The following is a 17,560-nucleotide window of genomic DNA, read 5'->3' on the forward strand; positions in this document are numbered from 1 at the left end:
CCTGTTTCATTATTGTAAAATTGAGGAGTTTGAATCATTAGTCACCAACATTTCTTCTTATTCTAAATCAAATCCTAAAATTCTAAAGAAAATGTTAATAAAGCACTATATTCATGGACAAAAGAGAAAATTATTTTGGATAGAAAGCTCTTGCTATCATTGACATTTGAATTATACCTTGAAAGATAGTGAAGTTATGATAAGGAAAGGACATTCCATGTAGAGGGAGTCACATGAGCAATGTTTAGAAGTAGAATTTATGGGATTTTGCAATAAATAGCAATAAATATATAAATTTAGCAATAAAGATAACTTCAATAAATTATATTCCATTTCCAATCAATTTTCCATTCTAAAGCTTTATATGCATTGTCATAGAAAAATTAAGAGAATATACTCAGCCAAAACCATTTCAATATTGAAGGGATCAACTTTTGACCATACTACTTACTGTCTGCTTATCAATCTAAAATTGTCCAGGTTACAAATGATAGGAAGAGAGAAATTCTGAAAGACAACTTTAGATTGTAATATTAGGGTCTGATATTTTGTTCTACTCTATCAATTATCCTATGCTAAGAAAGGTTTTTTTCCCAGAGCATCACAAAATTTCATTAGTAGTTTTTGATTTGTGAATTGTGGTTGTACTAATTTGGATAAATATCCCTAGCAGTGCATATTATGGCTACAAATGAGCCCCTGGATATTACCAAAATGCATATAAAGAAATAAAGAAAATGTATGATAAGAAAAAGAAGTGTACTACTCATCTGACAGTATTGCAGAGTTGTGTTGACCCTTTGAGATGATCTGAATCATACCTGAAAAAGAATACCTTCTAAAATATGGTCATTCAGTTTCACCTTGAAGACTTTGAGGGAAGGAAAACTGTTAATATTTAAACAATGGATTACAAAATTGGGTGCTTTTTTCTTTAGAAAGCTTTTCCTTATATGAAGACTACATTTATCTCTTTGCTGCCTCTTCCTACTGTTCTTATTTCTTCACTTTGAACTGAACACACAATATGCCAAATATGACCTGACCAGGATAGAATACAATAGGATTAGTGTTACCTATTAGGGCCTGAATATGATGCCTCTTAAAAATCATTCTAAGACTATAGTAGTTTTCTTAACTGCTATGTAACCTTCTTAATTTATATTGAGCTTATAGTCCTTTCAAACTCCCAGATACTGTTCCAGATAAATTTCTGTTGAATCTATAGTAGCAAGAGTAGGGTTTCTGAACCTTTCCTATATTTGTCATAATTTTTTTCTAAAACCTATGGAATTCTTATTAAAATGAGATTTTAAATATATAAAGTAAAGCAATTATATTGAAATATAGTTATCAAAATATTTTTAAAAGTTCATTCTTCAGAACTCCTGATCTAGAAGAATTGCTCCAAAATATATGTCTTCTATGGAAGATTTAGAAAGAGGATATAGTAGATATACAGATAAAGATGAATTGATATCAATGGTGTATTGAGGTTCCCAATGGAAGGTCTCTACCACATTAATCCTCAATTGAGGATATTTATGAGAAGGTATTAGAAGGAATTAGTATTAGAAGACTTGAATGAGTTGCAACTTGTCATGGTAGGGTAAGTATCCACAATGATGAGATCAAAAATCACAGAAGTATTAATGCATCTAGGATTAAATTAAATCACCCATTTGACACATACAGAGGCACAAGTAAGCTGACTCTCATATACAGCCTTGATACAACTTTGACTTTGATACAGCTGACTCTCACATAATAAATTAGATCAACAGTTCAACTATTTCACATTCTTTCTGTGATTATGTTTGGTGATCATTTTCTGTTACAACCTCCAAACAGATCCACAGCAGCTTGGCTCAATCATGTGAAAAAAATGATGCAATCACAAGCTTATCTAGAAAATACCAATTAAGCATAATACTAATACAAGAAAAAAATAGTAGTTTTTTATGTCAATAGATTTTACATGTAGTTTATATAGTAGATTAGATTTTCGGGCATAACTTTGGAGTTGAGCATGCCATCAGTAACTTGAATATATAGAAGACAATTACACTAGAAATCATATTGAGGGGCATTCAACATGCATTGAACATTCTAGTTTTTCACAAAATAATGATTTAATGGAATGAAAATGGAATGAAAACAACAATGGAACCTGGACAATCAAGGACCTTTCTTCAATCTTGTATTCAACTGACAAAATTCTTCATAAGAATATAAGCACATATCTATACTAAATAGAAATATTATCCTTTTCCCTGAAAATAACCATCTGTCTGAGAGGATCCTGAAATCTCCCAGTTTGCAATGATAGTTTTCTTTTAACAGTTGAGAGTCAGAATATGTAGAAGTCATTATGAATCTGCTCTAGGTGTCCAGGCTGGGGACATTTAATCATATTTTTAAGGTAGCAATACTTCTATGATTTAGGCATTAATGTCTATATGACAGTGTCAGGGACTATAAAGACTATGGTTTTCTTTAGTTCTATGATACAGGAATGTAGAGAAGGAGAGGGATAATCTGATTCTAGAGAAATCTCTTAGAATGGATCACAGATTATAGTCCAGTGGTTCAGAGTCAAACAGAAATGTATAGCTGACAGCATATTGATTTAGATTAAATTAACATTATGTTTCTTGTATATTTATTTTGTTAAACATTTCTTAATTATATTTTTATATGATTCAAACCTGGCTCAGAAATTTTGTATACTATATAAACAATGAGTTTGGCACCTCTGCTCTCCTCCACTCTGGGAATTTTTGATTTAGAAAGGACCACAGAGAGAAAAAGGTTTTCATCTTCCAGATGAAAAGCTTCAGAGAAGATAAGAGACTAAGTCACAGAGCTTATGTCTATAAAATTGAAAAGTTAGTATAATATAATAATAAAGGCTAAGATATAGATATACATATATATGGTTATGAGGATCAAATAAGATATATAAAGCTCTTTACAAACCTTAAAAGAGTATTATAAGTATAGATATGTACAGCTTATCTTAATTGCAAAGTTTGGATAATGAATAATAATAGCTAATACAAAGATAGATAATACATATATTATATGAGTATCTATCTATATCTATTTATGCAGAGAGAGAGAAAGAGAGAGAGAGAGAGAGAGAGAGAGAGAGAGAGAGAGAGAGAGAGAGAGAGAGAGAGAGAGAGAGAAACCACTAATTCATAGTTGTCATTTTCTATTTGGTGATCCTCTACAAGTCATAGCCTTTCTAGGTCTGTTTCCTCACTTAGAAAAAAGGGAATTTTGGATTAGAGTCTCTAAAATTTCTTATAGATCTAAATTGAATTATCTAGGGGAGAGACAGTGCATAGGGATGATTAATGATCTTGTATTACATCACTGTAGTCCATGTAAGAGGGATATTGTATTTACACATTATTTTCATATACAATTTGAGAAAGTAGAATTGTTAGATCTCTTTATGCATCTCCAACATATGGTAAGAGAGAAAGGGAATCCTATATTAAAACACCATCTTAAAATTATCCCTTTCTTCCTCTGTTTCTCTTTTTTGTGCTTTAAATAGTACTTCTATAGCACAAGAAAAGAAATCAGTTTCAGGAATTCAATATTCCAATTTACCACGGGTTATTCTTAGGAAAATGAAATAAGAATTTTAGAGTTTCAAAAATTTAAAATAATATCCTGGCAAAAACAAAATATCCAAAAATTATTAACTGTGATTTAATTAAATTTAGAAAAATTAGACCAGGAAGGAATACAAGAATGTTGTAAAATAAGGGAAAAGTAACATAATCAAATATATTTAAAACAAGGAACTAAAAATTTATGAAAAGAAGTTATAAAACATAGGAAGGGATAGGGAGAGAGAGAGAGAGAGAGAGAGAGAGAGAGAGAAAGAGAGAGAGAGAGAGAGAGAGAAACAGATAATAAAACAGCCAAGCAGCATTGACTGGGCTAGCAGGTCCAAGAAGACTGCAGCTCTGAGTGGGAGTCCAACCCAGAAACCAAGGAACTCTTAAACCATATGATTTATTCAAGGATTTAACAAAAAAATCCTTGAATAAAGTACACAAACAAAAATCCTATAAAACATATGTATAGAAGGATTTTTTTAAAATATAGTAAAACTATTAGTTTAAAGCCAAAAGTTTTAATTACAAGCAATGGGGAAATACTAGAAACTTTCTTGAAAAATAGAGGAGTAAAGGGAGATGTCTCCTTAATTGTCTTAGATATGTGCCAGAGTTCTAGAATAGTAAGTATTGGCAGTAAATTGAGAGAAAAAAAAAACTCTTCTTGATTCATTTGAATCCAAATGGAAATGGCCTCAGATGCAGTTGGAGACACAAATCCAATTCGTTTACAAGTCATGGCATCACCTTCCTAATGTCATAGTCCTACTTGAGAACAAAGGACAAACATTACTAGCTGAACTCTATCCCAAGACTTTCTGACTCCAAGACTGTTCCACCTTCTACCATGCCATATTCCCTTTCAGCTGAGCATGGCTAATATTTATGATTAGAATAAAGGAAATAAAATATTGATTCATTTAAACTACCAGAACAGGATGCTTACATCTCATTAAAAACATTTTGATTGAGCCAATTTTTTTTAACATAACATTACTCTATAAAACTTAAACATACACACATAAACAAATTATACTGTCCAAAAAATATTTAAGCAAAGACACCTAATGTATCATTGTGAATGAAAGTAAATTCCATTTCCAGCTAGTTCATAGATTATTAGAAAAAAATGAAAGATGAATATTTTAATTTTAATCATTTAGAACCTTTTTGTCAAATAATATTAAACTATTTTATAAGCATTTTATTATATTTAGATTGTTACAGTCATTATATATGTTTGACTTCTTTCACTCTCTAATATTTAGAATCATTTTAGAGTAGGAAGGAAACAAGTCTAACCCCTCTCATACATAACAAAAAATTGTGAGATATTCATAAGGTTTTTAACTGCATTTTCTCTGATAGCATGATAGTTGCAATTTTTTGTTTTTTATAGCATTCAATTATCCTTAAGTTCACAAATTTTCCCAGAGTCCACAGCCATGAAATATAAAAACTTTTATCCATATCTAAGTTGAGGATTTTGGTGATTTTTTTTTATATTTAGATTTGTTATTTATTTGGAATTTGCTTCATCATGTGGGGTCAAATACAAGTTTAAAACTATTTTCTTTATATATATATATATATTTATTTAATGTTTATTCTCATTTTGTATAAATAATGTTTCTTTTTACATTAATAAAATATTCTTGTTTAAGAGTAAACAAAATACTCCCTCCCTCCATAAATATAGACTTGCTTGAGCGATAAAGTAAAGGGAAGAGAAAAAAATTAAAATTAAAAAAAATAGTAATTGTAGGTATGGCCAGGTGGTGCAATGGACAGAGCACCAGCCCTGGAGCCACGAGCACCCGAGCCCACATCTGGCCCCGTACACCCAACAATCACCCAGCCATGTGACATGCAAACCACCTGAACCCCACTGCCCTGCAAAAACCAAAAGAAAAAAGAAAAAAAAAAGATCCAAAATAAAATAAAATAGTAATAATGGTAGGGGTGGCTGGGTGGCAGACAGAGCACTGGCCCTTGAGTCAGGAGCATCTGGGTCCAAATCAGGCCTTAGACACCCAACGATCACCCTGCTATGTGGCCCCAGGCAGGCCACCCAGCCCCATTTGCCCTGCACCCCCCCAAAAAAAATAATAATAATAATAAATGTGCTTGAGTTTTTGTTCCAACATCAACACCTCTGTCGCGGGTGGATCACATTCTTTATGGCAAAAGTTACTTCCATTTTTTTCCACCATTGCCATTGCTGATCACAACTCCCTCCTTTTGTACTTCTCCACTACCATGCACTATGTTTTCTCTCTCCTTTCATTCTGACTCTGCTGTAGGGTAGCTGAGTGGTGCAGCAGACAGATCCCTGGCACTGGGGCCAAGAGGCCCTGAGCCCCCATACCACCCCTTAGGCCCAGAATCCACCTGGCCCTATGGTCCTGGACAGGCCTTCCAATCCCAGCCCCTTGCAAGAAGTAAAAAAGAAAATGTGTTATATCTGACCACTCTCCCCCCATGGTCCATCCTCTTCTCCATCACTCACATCCCCCCCCTTCCCCCTGTCACCCCTCTCCTTCTTACTCCAGATGTCTATACCCCATTGAGTATATCTGCTGTTTCCTCTCCTAACCACCTCTGATGAGAGGGAAGTTTCCCTCATTCCCCCTCGCCTTCCCCCCTTCCATATCATTGCAATAGCTCATTGTAATAAAGAAAAATCTTATTATATGAAATATCTTGGCCTATTCCCCCTCTCCTTTTTCTTTCTCCCATTACATTTCCTTTTTCTTCTATTGACTCTATTTTTACACCATATTTTATCTTTGAATTCAGCTTTCTCCTGTGCTTCAACTACAAAAGCTCCCTCTACCTGCTCTATTAACTGAGAAGGTTCCTATGAGTATTATCAGTGTCATTTTTCTATGCAGGAATACATGCAGTTCATCATCATTAAGTCCCTCATATTTCCCCCTCTCCTCCAATCTCTATGCTTCACCGGAGTCCTGTATCTGAAGATCAAACCTTCTGTTCAGCTCTGGCCATTCCAACAGGAACATTTGAAATTCCCCTGGTTCATTGAAAGTCCATCTTTTTCCCCTGGAAGAGGACATTCAGCCTTGCTGGGCAGTTCATTCTTGGCTGCATTCTAAGCTCTTTTGCCTTCTGGTATATTATATTCCAAGCCCTACGAGCTTCCAATGTAGTTGCTGCTAAGTCCTGTGTGATCCTGACTGCAGCTCCACAATATTCGAACTGTGTCCTTCTGGCTGCTTGTAATATTTTCTCTTAAAAATATGGAACGCTTCACGAATTTGCATGTCATCTTTGCACAGGGGCCATGCTAATCTTCTCTGTATTGTTCCAATTTTAGTATATGTGCTGCCGAAGCGAGCACTTAAAACTATTTTCTGCCAACGTTTTCAAGTTCTCCCTGAAGTTCTTGTCAGAGAAAGTATTCTAGAATGCCTTAGTATTTACTTGCATATCTTGTTTGTCAAATACAGTCCCATTTATATACATTTTTAAGTTTAAGAAATTTGATGCAAATAGATGTGTTTATGTTTTGTATTAATTTAAAATCAAGTATTATCAAACCATTTTAATCCTACTTTTGTCACTCTTTCCCTTAATATCCTTAACCTTTTTAATTCCTCTATTTAAAATTTATCATCATTCAATCTAATTTGGACAAGAATACCTTGAGAAATTGGTAGGCTAAGCTCTAAATTTATAGTTTTGGATAATTTAGGTAACTTTACTTTTTCTTTTGTTAGCATGACCAATTCATGAACATTGAATGTCTTTCCAGTTATTATTAATCTTCTTGTAAACTGTTTTTTATATTTTACTTATATAAATCTTACAATAAATTAATGTAGGCTATAGTTTTTATTTTGAAATGGATTTTTTGTCCTATCTTTCTTTTCTTTTCTTTTAATTATAATTAAAAATGTGCTGGTGTCAGATAACATAGTTTGATTTTTTGAAGTAGTCTTAAATTCTCATCTTTCTTAAGCATAATATAGCTGCCTGATTGTGGCTCCTATCTGTATCTGATTTTCCTTTTGGCTTATGCAAAAACATGATGGAAAATTCTGTTTATTTGGATTCAGCTGAAGAATACCTTTTTTTCCCTAAGTCTCACAGTTCTGGATTCTTTACTGAATGACTTTATGTAGTGACACCTAGCTAATAAAAAAAAAATAATGATTCTCTTCTTCCTCCTCTCTTTTCCTACTTCCTCCCCAAGATATTTCCACTTGATAATACTTCAAGGAATTAGTCCATAATGATCTTCTCTTTGTATCTTCAATTACCCTCAGGCAACCTGGAACTTCAAGGAACAATAGGTTCTTTTTTCTTAAGACTTGTAAACACTGACCAATCACTTAGATTTTTCATAACTTTACCTTTATTATGTTTCTTTTGTTCATTTAAATTTTAAATCAAAGATCCTCCTGGACTCAAGCTAATAATTGAAAAACTGCCATACTGTCAGAAAAACTGCTATAGTGTCAGGTTCTTTTCATGCATCCTCATTTTCATCCAATATTGGGGTAGACTGAAAGAATATTTCCTTTAGTTTTCAGTGTGTGTAATATTTATGTTCTTTCATTTCTTGTCTTTGATGAATAGTGCTTCATGAACCTTACTATTACTCCTTAATTTCTTCCTTACTACTTAAAAAATTCTTTTTTGAAATAATTAAAACTGTTATTTAGCAAATTTTTGAGTGAGTAAAATGTGATTATTCTGATAGTATCTTATGAATGCTCTTGATTTGCACTTTTTCCTTTCCCTCTTCCAGTTATTCTAGGTAGTTTTCCCATATGGAACCTTAAGGTATGTTAATCACATTTATTTTTTAAAGACACATTGTGGGGCACTTAATAATTCCCAGATGTATAGCCAAAAAAGCTTGTCATTCAGTGGAGTTGGAGATGTAAACAAGAACTTATAAGTTAGTATCCTAAGTTCAAGAGGCATGGGAAGGAAATAGATATTAGGAAGGAAAAAAGAATATGAGTAAAGGTAGAGAAGAGGAAAGCAAGAATATTATGGTAGAGAGTACCAGAATTTGCAATCAAAAGACCTAGTTTTGAATTCTAGTTTTAATATTTGCAACATGCCTGGACATAGGCAAGTTATTATCTAGAACTTGGATTCAACATATACAAAATAAAATTGGAATATAGATTATTATGACTCTATATCCTGTGGTCCAATAAGTAACATTTCTCCATACCTAAAATACATTTAAAAATTATTTTCATGTGGACCTTATGTTTTATAGTTTACCTATGTGTGCTTTGAGTTTCAGATTTATTGATAGTATTTTCAACACTCAATACTGTTTCAACACTCATTTCATATACAATTTGCATTTAATAAAATAGCCATTTGAAAGTAATATTCATAATCACAATCTCTTTTCCAAGAAATGTTTGAAAGGGAGTAGATATACTTAACTTATTGTTTTCTATCACATTAAGAAAAAAATGACTATTCCTGTTATGGAGGGTGGCAGGGAAAAATTTAAGAATTAAGGTGGCAAAGTGAAGTTCATAAAATTTGTATGACCTTTGTCTTTTATTTGAAGTTAATTCACAGAACTTTTATTTGAAGTTAATTCACAGAACTTCAGGTTCATGTGAATTAAAATAAAAGCACACTGCCATAAACCAAAGTCGAGTACAAGTGATTTTTGAATTTTATTTGATTTTGGATAAATTACAATGTGGCCACTTTTTGTTAATGTGGAGATTCGTGATTTGATAATAATGTAGTATCTTTGGTAATGTCATTGGTATTGTGGGACTAATTTCTATACAAAGAAAACTTTCATTATATGTTGCTTAATACAATACAATCTAAGAATTATTTACTAATTACATAATATGTGTATCCTATATACAAAGAAAAAAATGAATGAAGAAGAGTATACAATATAACCAGAAAGATAGGATGGAATCAGATTATCAGGGACTTTAAATGAGAAGGTAAAGAGTTATATTTGGAACAGCTATGTGACACAGTAGAGACAGAACCTGTCCTGGAGTTAGGAGGACCTGAATTCAAATCTAGATTCCAACACTTGATACTAGCTTGATAACTACTAACTTACCTTGAATAAGTCACTTGACCTCACTGTCTTAAAGTCCCCCCCAAAAGAGTTGTACTTTATCCTAGAAGTAATAGGGAGTCACTTCAGCTCGTTTTTTTTTAAGAAGGTGAATTACATTGCCAAATCTATGCTTTAGGTAGTGTAATTTAGTAGGTTTATGGAGAATGAATTAAGAATAAAGAGATTAGAATTTAGGCATCTGAAATTTTCAAAGTAAGAAGTGATAAGTGCCTAAAATAGAAATGTAGTCAAATGTATTAAAAGAAATGCAAAGAGAAGAAAAGTATTTTGGATATACATCTACCAAAATTTGATAATTGACTGAATATAGGAGACAAGGAAGAGGGAAAGCTTTAGGGTAACTCTAAAGTTAGGAGACCGAATAACAAAGATGATGGTGTTTTCATTAGAAATAAGTAAACTTAAAGAAGGAGATGGTTAAGGGTAAAGATCATAAGGTACATTTTGGACTTATATTTAAAATGCCTATAAGACATTGAAGTTTTCAAAAGATTGTTGATAATGTAGGACTGACCCTTTTGGGAGATAACTAAGGTTAGATATATTGTTCTGAATGTTATCTTCAGAGAGAAGATAATTGACCCCATTGGAGTTGATATGATCATCAAGAGAAGAGAAAAAAAGAGTAAAGGAATGAAGGGAAAAAAGAGAGGAGAGGAGAGAAGAGAAGAGGAGGGGGAAAGAGAAGAGAAAAAGAGTATATAGGATAGAGTCTTGGGTAATGACACAATTATATCATGTTAAAATTTTATAATACCCTCCTTCTAGAACACATTCATGAGTCAGACAATTCATGAGTATGTCCTGGAAGGAATATGTCATAAGTAAGTAACCTGCCACTGTCTCTTTTGAAATTCAGTCTTGAAATTTCTAAGAAATAATTTAGAGATTGAAAGCACATAATTCATTCCCCAATTGATAAATGGTCAAGGATATGAACAGGCAGCTTTCAAATGAAGAAATTAAGGCTATATATATAATCATATCAAAAATGCTTCAAATAGTTATTGATTAGAGAAATTCAGATTAAAACAAAAATGTGGTATCATATCATGCCTATTGGATTGGCCAAGATGAGAAAAAGGGAAAATGATCAATATTGGAGAGGTTGTGGGAGGATTGGAATATTGATGCTTTGCTGGTGGAATTGTGAATGGATCTAACCTTTCTGGAGAGCAATATGGAAGTATGCCCAAAGAGCAATAAAACTGTTCATATCCTTTTACCCAGCAATTCCGATTCTAGGCCTATATTCAGAAGAAATCATTAAAAATAGGAAAAGTTCCACATGTTCCCAAATGTTCATAGCAGTTCTTTTTGTAGTAGCAAAGAATTGGAAATTGAGGGGCTGCCCATCAATTGGGGAACTAAACAAGTTATAGTTCATGAATTCGATGGAATACTATTGTTCTATAAGAAACCATAAATTGTGAGACTCTAGAGAAGCATGGAATGAATTACAGGATCTGATGCTGAGACAAGGGAGTAGAACCAAGTGAACAATGTACACATCAACAACAACATTGTGAGATGAACAAACTTGATGGAAGCAGGTGTTCTCAGCAGTTCAGAGAGTGAGGACAACTGCATTTGACTGGCTATAAACAATGTTATCCCCATCTAGAGGAAGAAAAACGAAACAAAACATTCACACATTCACACATTCACACATTCACACACACACACACACACACACACACACACACACACACACACACACACACACACCCCTTCAGAATCTGATGAAAACTTTATAAAATTTCTCTCTTATGTATCTCTTTCCCTTAATACTAATTCCTCATACTGAAAATAATATAATCTGTAAACATGTTTATCAAAATATGTATGTACAATGCTAACCTGACTGTTCACTATTGGGGCAGGGGGAGGGGGGTTGGAAGGAAATGTTGTAACTTTAAAAATATGCATGTGCGTATGGATAAAAATCAATCAATAAATAAAATGATAAATAAGGAAAAAAAGAAATTGAAAGCAAATTGATAAGGTGCTAGCTTCAAAGAACTGCAACTCAGTGGGGGCACTCAGTGGCCAATGGGGAAAGGGGGACATGTGGCATTGTTGGCAATCACTGTCAGAATCAGACCATATAAGTTTAGAGAATTAAATGACTTAAGCTTATGGGAGGAGCTTGAGAGTAGTTACAGTGGTGGACTCCCTGAATCTTAAGAATCGCTTAATTGTAAATTCTGATTGACATCTGACCCAACACTCTAATGTCAGCCCCTTGGATATTGATGCCTTGCAGTCTCACTATTATCAGACTGGCTTATCCATTGAATTATATCCTCTTTTCTTCCATCTCTAGCCTCTCCTCTCCTGCCTCCAGGAAAGGCTGCCTCTTCCTCATTCTTCCCTCCCCCACCCCACCTAGGGATTTCCCTAATTACTGTCATGTCCCCTTCTGCCTCAGGCAGGTCATGACAGTACCATTGAAGAAAGTATAGTCCTATGTGTGTGTGGGGTGGGGGGAGGAAGGATAATATGTGATTGATGTAATGCGAAAGCAAGATCACCTTGGAAGAGCCAGTTTGAAAAGATTGAAAAACAGAAATGAGAGAAATGTGTGCAATAGTTACCATGGAATGACACATTAAGTGAAGTAAGAGTTAATATTGGAGGAAGGGATTTCAGGGGTTGTGCACATGTGGGATAAAAAAGGGAAAACATTTTTTGATGGTATCACGTTTCTAGACTTATAAAAAGCAAATATGATTTGTTTCAATTACTAAAGCCAAGTCAATAAACACTTATTAACTGTCTGCTCTATATCAGACACTATTGTCAACTGTTGTGATACACAGAAAGACAAAAATAACTGTCCCTGCTCTCAAGGAGCTCACAGTCTAATGGGAAAGCATGATACAAATATTTATCTATGTAAAACTAAGATACATACAGGATAAATTAGAGGTAATCAATAGAGGAAAACATTTACATCAAGGAGGATGACTTATATGGAACATCAAGGAGACTTATATGGAAGATAGGATTTTTAGCTGGGAAAGAAATTAAGAACCAAGAAGGGAAATGTTATCCTTGCCATATGGATTTTAATATAGTAGCTAGAAATCTTATTAGGGATTTTATACAATCAATTAAAGGCAAAGGAAAATAGTAAAATTTATGACATAATAGAAAGAAATGAGTAAAACATTAGAGGGAATTGCTAAAAATGAGTTTATAAAGGAAGGTAATTAAAAAAATTATTGATGGTTTTTCTTGCATCTTTCAAATTATCAAATAAACAAAAAAGATGGTGAGTGAGCAAAGATAAAAATTTATGTATTTGATCAATACTTTATTTCCAAACAGTAAAAAGAATGGAACTCACATTACACTTTAGATTCCCTTCAAGACAACACACATCAGAATTTCAGTTCAGCTGAAAGTAACAAACATTTGCCAAATTCTTCTAGCTAATATACTTTTCCAAGATCATTCCACACAATCAACAAATATTAGTTAAGTTCCTAAGTTGCTCAAGATTGAAGGCTGGGAAGGTTCTGAAGATAAAAAGATGAAATGAGACAATCTTCATTCTGAAGAAACTTTTAGTTTAGTGAGGGAGATTTTGTAATAGATATAGAATAACTATCATTATGTAAGGATATTTAAAAACAATTTAGGTACCCAAATACATTCTTCTAAGAAATTTGAGAAAGGGGTGAAAATCTCTAGGTGGGAATATTAGAGATAACTCTAGAAAATTAATCAAAGGGATGGACTATGAAAAAAAAAGGGAAATATTTTGTCATGCAGAGAAGGTCAGAGGTAAAGGTTGAAAAGGAATACATTCAAGGAATTGAGGATAATTTGAGCAAACACATGGTGATGATAGAAGAGATCTAGATCAGAATGTGGTTAAATTAGTCTTACAGTCAGATTGCTTTGCACTTATAATGTGTGAACATTTGAGAGGGAATAGTGTGGGCTAAAGCTGGAAAGAGAGGGCAGATCCAGATTGTGAGTGGTTTTGCAAAACACATTAGGCTGATAGTATTCAGACAATATTCAATCACATTTTGTTAGGGTAAACAATATAAAAAATATCCCCAAACAATGAATGGATATTTCCTTAAAGACCTAGGGAATAAAATAAACTCTTTGAATTTTTAGATAGGATGAAACTTTATCTTTAAGACAATTGGCTATAATTATTTTGTGCAAATTGTACAACTAATTATGAATACCCACAAAGAATAGAGGTAAAGTCAAGAAGACAAATATAGCAGGAAGTAATACAGGGAGTTACTCAGAAAACTTCTCCATTCAAAGATCAAATCCTGTTGAGGAAATCCAGAAAAAAAAATCACTGAGAGTCATTTGTCCAGCCCACATCAGCATTAGTAATGGACAAAAGTCTGTGGACTTTGAGGATGGGGTATGTCTAGGAGCATATACCCATGGAGCTCTCCAATGTCTAGGCATTGGCTGTCCACTGGGGCAAGAAAAGGTTCAGACACATCCTGAGACACTCCAAGCAGGGTGCATAAGAAGATGCTAATTGACAGCTTTGGTATCTACTACCCAGTTCTGAGTCACAGATCCAGGGCAGATTGGGAAGGTGACCTGCACTTTGATGTAATATTCCTGCTAGGAAAACCTAGGGTGGCATACTAAGAAAGGAGAAAGTTCAGAAGCAAGTAGCAGCAGTGTGCCTCATAACCCAGGAACCAAGCAAAGTCTCAGTTCCAACTTCTAGCCCAATCTGAAGCATGCTGAGAAATAACAGCCCATGAATTCCAGACCAAAGGGATATTTCAATTCTGTTACTTCAAATCATTAAAGCTTCCCAGCTATCTCTAGGGACTAGGTTCAGAAGCAGTTTAATATTGTTCAGGACCAAACCCAAGTCAGGAATTTGTAGAACTCAGAGAACTCAATTGGGCAGCAAATAGACTTTTCCCTGGACCCAATCGACTTTGAGAGAACCTAAAGCTTGTAAATGCCCAGTCTGCCAATGACATCTTAGAATAACACAACACTTAATATCTCTGAGAAAGCAGAGATAGGACTGACCCAGACCTCCCCTCCAGAAGTTTGCAGAGCCCAACCTTAACATCAAGTCTGAAGTTAGGAAGTAGACCAGAAGGGTGAGTAGACTAAAGAGAATTCCACCATCAAGAGCTTCTAATAGCACCTCTCTTCCAAGGTTGTTGGGAGGATCAAATGAGGTAATAATTGTGAAGTACTTGGTACATTGACTGGAACATAGTAAGTTCAATATAAATATTAGCTTTTAAGATGGCAAGAATACCTAAGGCATAAATGCAGTAGAAAAATTATTCTACCTCAGAGTAAAACACAGCTTGGGTACTAATTCAGTCAGAATTACTAGAATACATATCGTAAGAGTTAGAAACATTTTTATAAATGAAATGAAAATGTTTGAGAAAAATGGAAAAGAATTGAGGGATAATTAATAGAGGAAAGCTTACTGAAGCAATAGAAAAAGAAGTTATTGACTCCATGAGACAAGATATATTAAAACAAACTCAAAAATAAGGAAAATGTCACATTATTCAAAGCAAAAACAACTAACCTCAAAAACAGATAGGAAAAAAATGTGAGAACTATCTGAAAGTTATGACCCTCCCCTTCCAAAACAGCTTAGCTATCCTATTAAAAAAAAATAAAAGAAAATTATCTCACATAACAAGAGTGTAGAATTAGACATCTATATAAACTAAGCACCTATTTGTTCTGACCATCCAAACAGAAAACAGCAAATGAATGAAGAATATTCAGATTATAACACAACTAAATAAAGTATAAAGTTTGTCCATCCAATTGTATAATTAGGAAAGACAGTGCAAATGGACAATAAGTTGGTACATAATTAAAGAGGAAGAGGAAAAGCAACTGAATTTCCTTCAGGAAATTAAGAAACCTCCTCTTTTGATCCAAACTTCTTCCAGGAACCAAACTCTCTCTTTTTTTAGGAATAATATTCTATTATTGTTTGTATATGGCTCTGAGACACATGGTACAACAGTTGCTAAAGAATTCAAAATGAATATTACACACAATTCAATGAGCAATGAAGAGGTTACAAGTAGTTTGCAATATGTAATCCATGACAAATTTCAAAGAATGACAGGAATAAAAGTTATTAGGGAAATGTTCATACATTCATACATAGTAAAAGAAGATGATAGGCTAGGCATTTAGAGAATAGAGGAGGTGGAATAAGAATAGCACAGCTATTCCACAGGTACATTCATGATATCGGGGAAAATGTAATGAAAATCATTATCCCCTGATAAAAATCTGGAAGGATATGACACAAGAGAAGCACGGAATAAGGAGATGTATTTCAGTCTACATCAGGGCTGTCCAAAATTTGGCTCACCTGGAGGTTTACCAAATGCCTTAGTAAATGAAGTGGAGCTACTGCAGAGCTCTCACTAAAATGGCAAATAAAAATATATATTATCTATTTTTCAATAAAAACTATTAAAAGTAAGGTTGAACAGCCCTGATCTACATCATTGGAGAGAACATTCAGTTTGATGATCATAGAATATTTGCATATTAGATCTCTATAAAATTTGGCAATTTAGAATACTATTTTTTTAAAAAATTCTCCAGGTGATCAAACAAGAAGAATTTGACAAATTAGGAAGGTTTTTTAGGCAGGAAGAAAATTATGACAAATAAAATTTCAGACATATTAGAGAAGGAACCTATAGAATGCCCATGCCTAGAATTTCTTTTAATGGCAAAGAGAATAATCAATTTGGATTTTTTTTGGTATTACTTGCCTAAAAGCAATTGTTTAAACCTTTATGTTTTCTCCTGGATATAATTTAATCATCAATAGCCACATATGAAAAAATAAAATAAAATCATTAAGAATGTTATTTGGAATTCCTTTCCTTTAAGGTTAATTTTGAGAGAAGGTCCCTCTGAATTCAAATTCAAAACAAATGCAGAAATAAATAAAGTATGGCAAAACTTGCATGTGGCCTACATGAGGTCATAAAAAGAGAACCTATAAGTAAATAATATCCAAATTATTCCAGTGAAATTACAAAGGAATTTTTGAGTCACATTTGAGCTAGGGAACAAGCAAAAATCTATGGCCCATAGAAAAGACTTCAAAAATGGTGTATGAGTCCATTAAGGGATGTAATAAATATCTTTAGCCCTCTCCCATTATCATCAGAGAGAGAGCTATAATAAGCCTGCTCTAGAGTCCACATTCATTCAAAACATCAACTAACTAAAAACTCCAAAGACTAAACTTCAAGATGCATAGTTAGGATAAGGAAGCATACTAATTATAGCAAAGTATTAAAGCTTCCTTTCTCAGTTATACTGTCATAAATCAATTGTTTGTTAAATTTTTTTTGAGAAAATATTTGATTCCTCTTCTTTGAGAATGACCTAAGAGTGAGAGTTGCCTTATTCCTTTATAGTACAATGAAAAGATTTAGAGGTCTTAGGTTCAGTTCCCAATTCTAGTCCATATTATCTGTGTGATCTTGGGTAAGTTGTTTAACCTCCCTGGACTTAATTTTCTTCAAAGTTTTAAAAGAGGAGAAAAGGATATCCTAAATGGCTTCTGATAGACTTTTAAACTCTAGATCTTTGACATGTGAGGACATGAAGTTTTTGTTTGTTTGTTTGTTTGTTTTCTTTTTAACATATTATTAAGTACAATGAGCAATATCCATACTGGAGTTCAATGCTGAATGTTGTGTTTCTCACCAGATTTGGGGTCAACCGATTGAGGCAACTCTCTGTTCCATACATGATGAATTCTTGACAGCAGGAACTAGGCAAC

At 33.5% G+C, this 17,560-nt stretch overlaps 1 long non-coding RNA gene and 1 other non-coding gene across 2 annotated transcripts in view; one reads left to right on the forward strand and one right to left on the reverse strand.

Annotated features, from left to right (window-relative positions):
- Window positions 1–17,560, forward strand: part of LOC141507824 (uncharacterized) — a 331,288-nt gene that overhangs the window by 267,283 nt on the left and 46,445 nt on the right. The window lies entirely within an intron of this gene.
- Window positions 6,893–6,999, reverse strand: LOC141510336 (U6 spliceosomal RNA). Its single transcript, XR_012474834.1, has one exon. It is a non-coding gene; the product is annotated as a U6 spliceosomal RNA (small nuclear RNA).

The sequence above is a fragment of the Macrotis lagotis genome, chromosome 1 (genome assembly GCF_037893015.1).
Source record: "Macrotis lagotis isolate mMagLag1 chromosome 1, bilby.v1.9.chrom.fasta, whole genome shotgun sequence".
NCBI classification, from domain to species: Eukaryota; Metazoa; Chordata; class Mammalia; order Peramelemorphia; family Peramelidae; genus Macrotis; species Macrotis lagotis.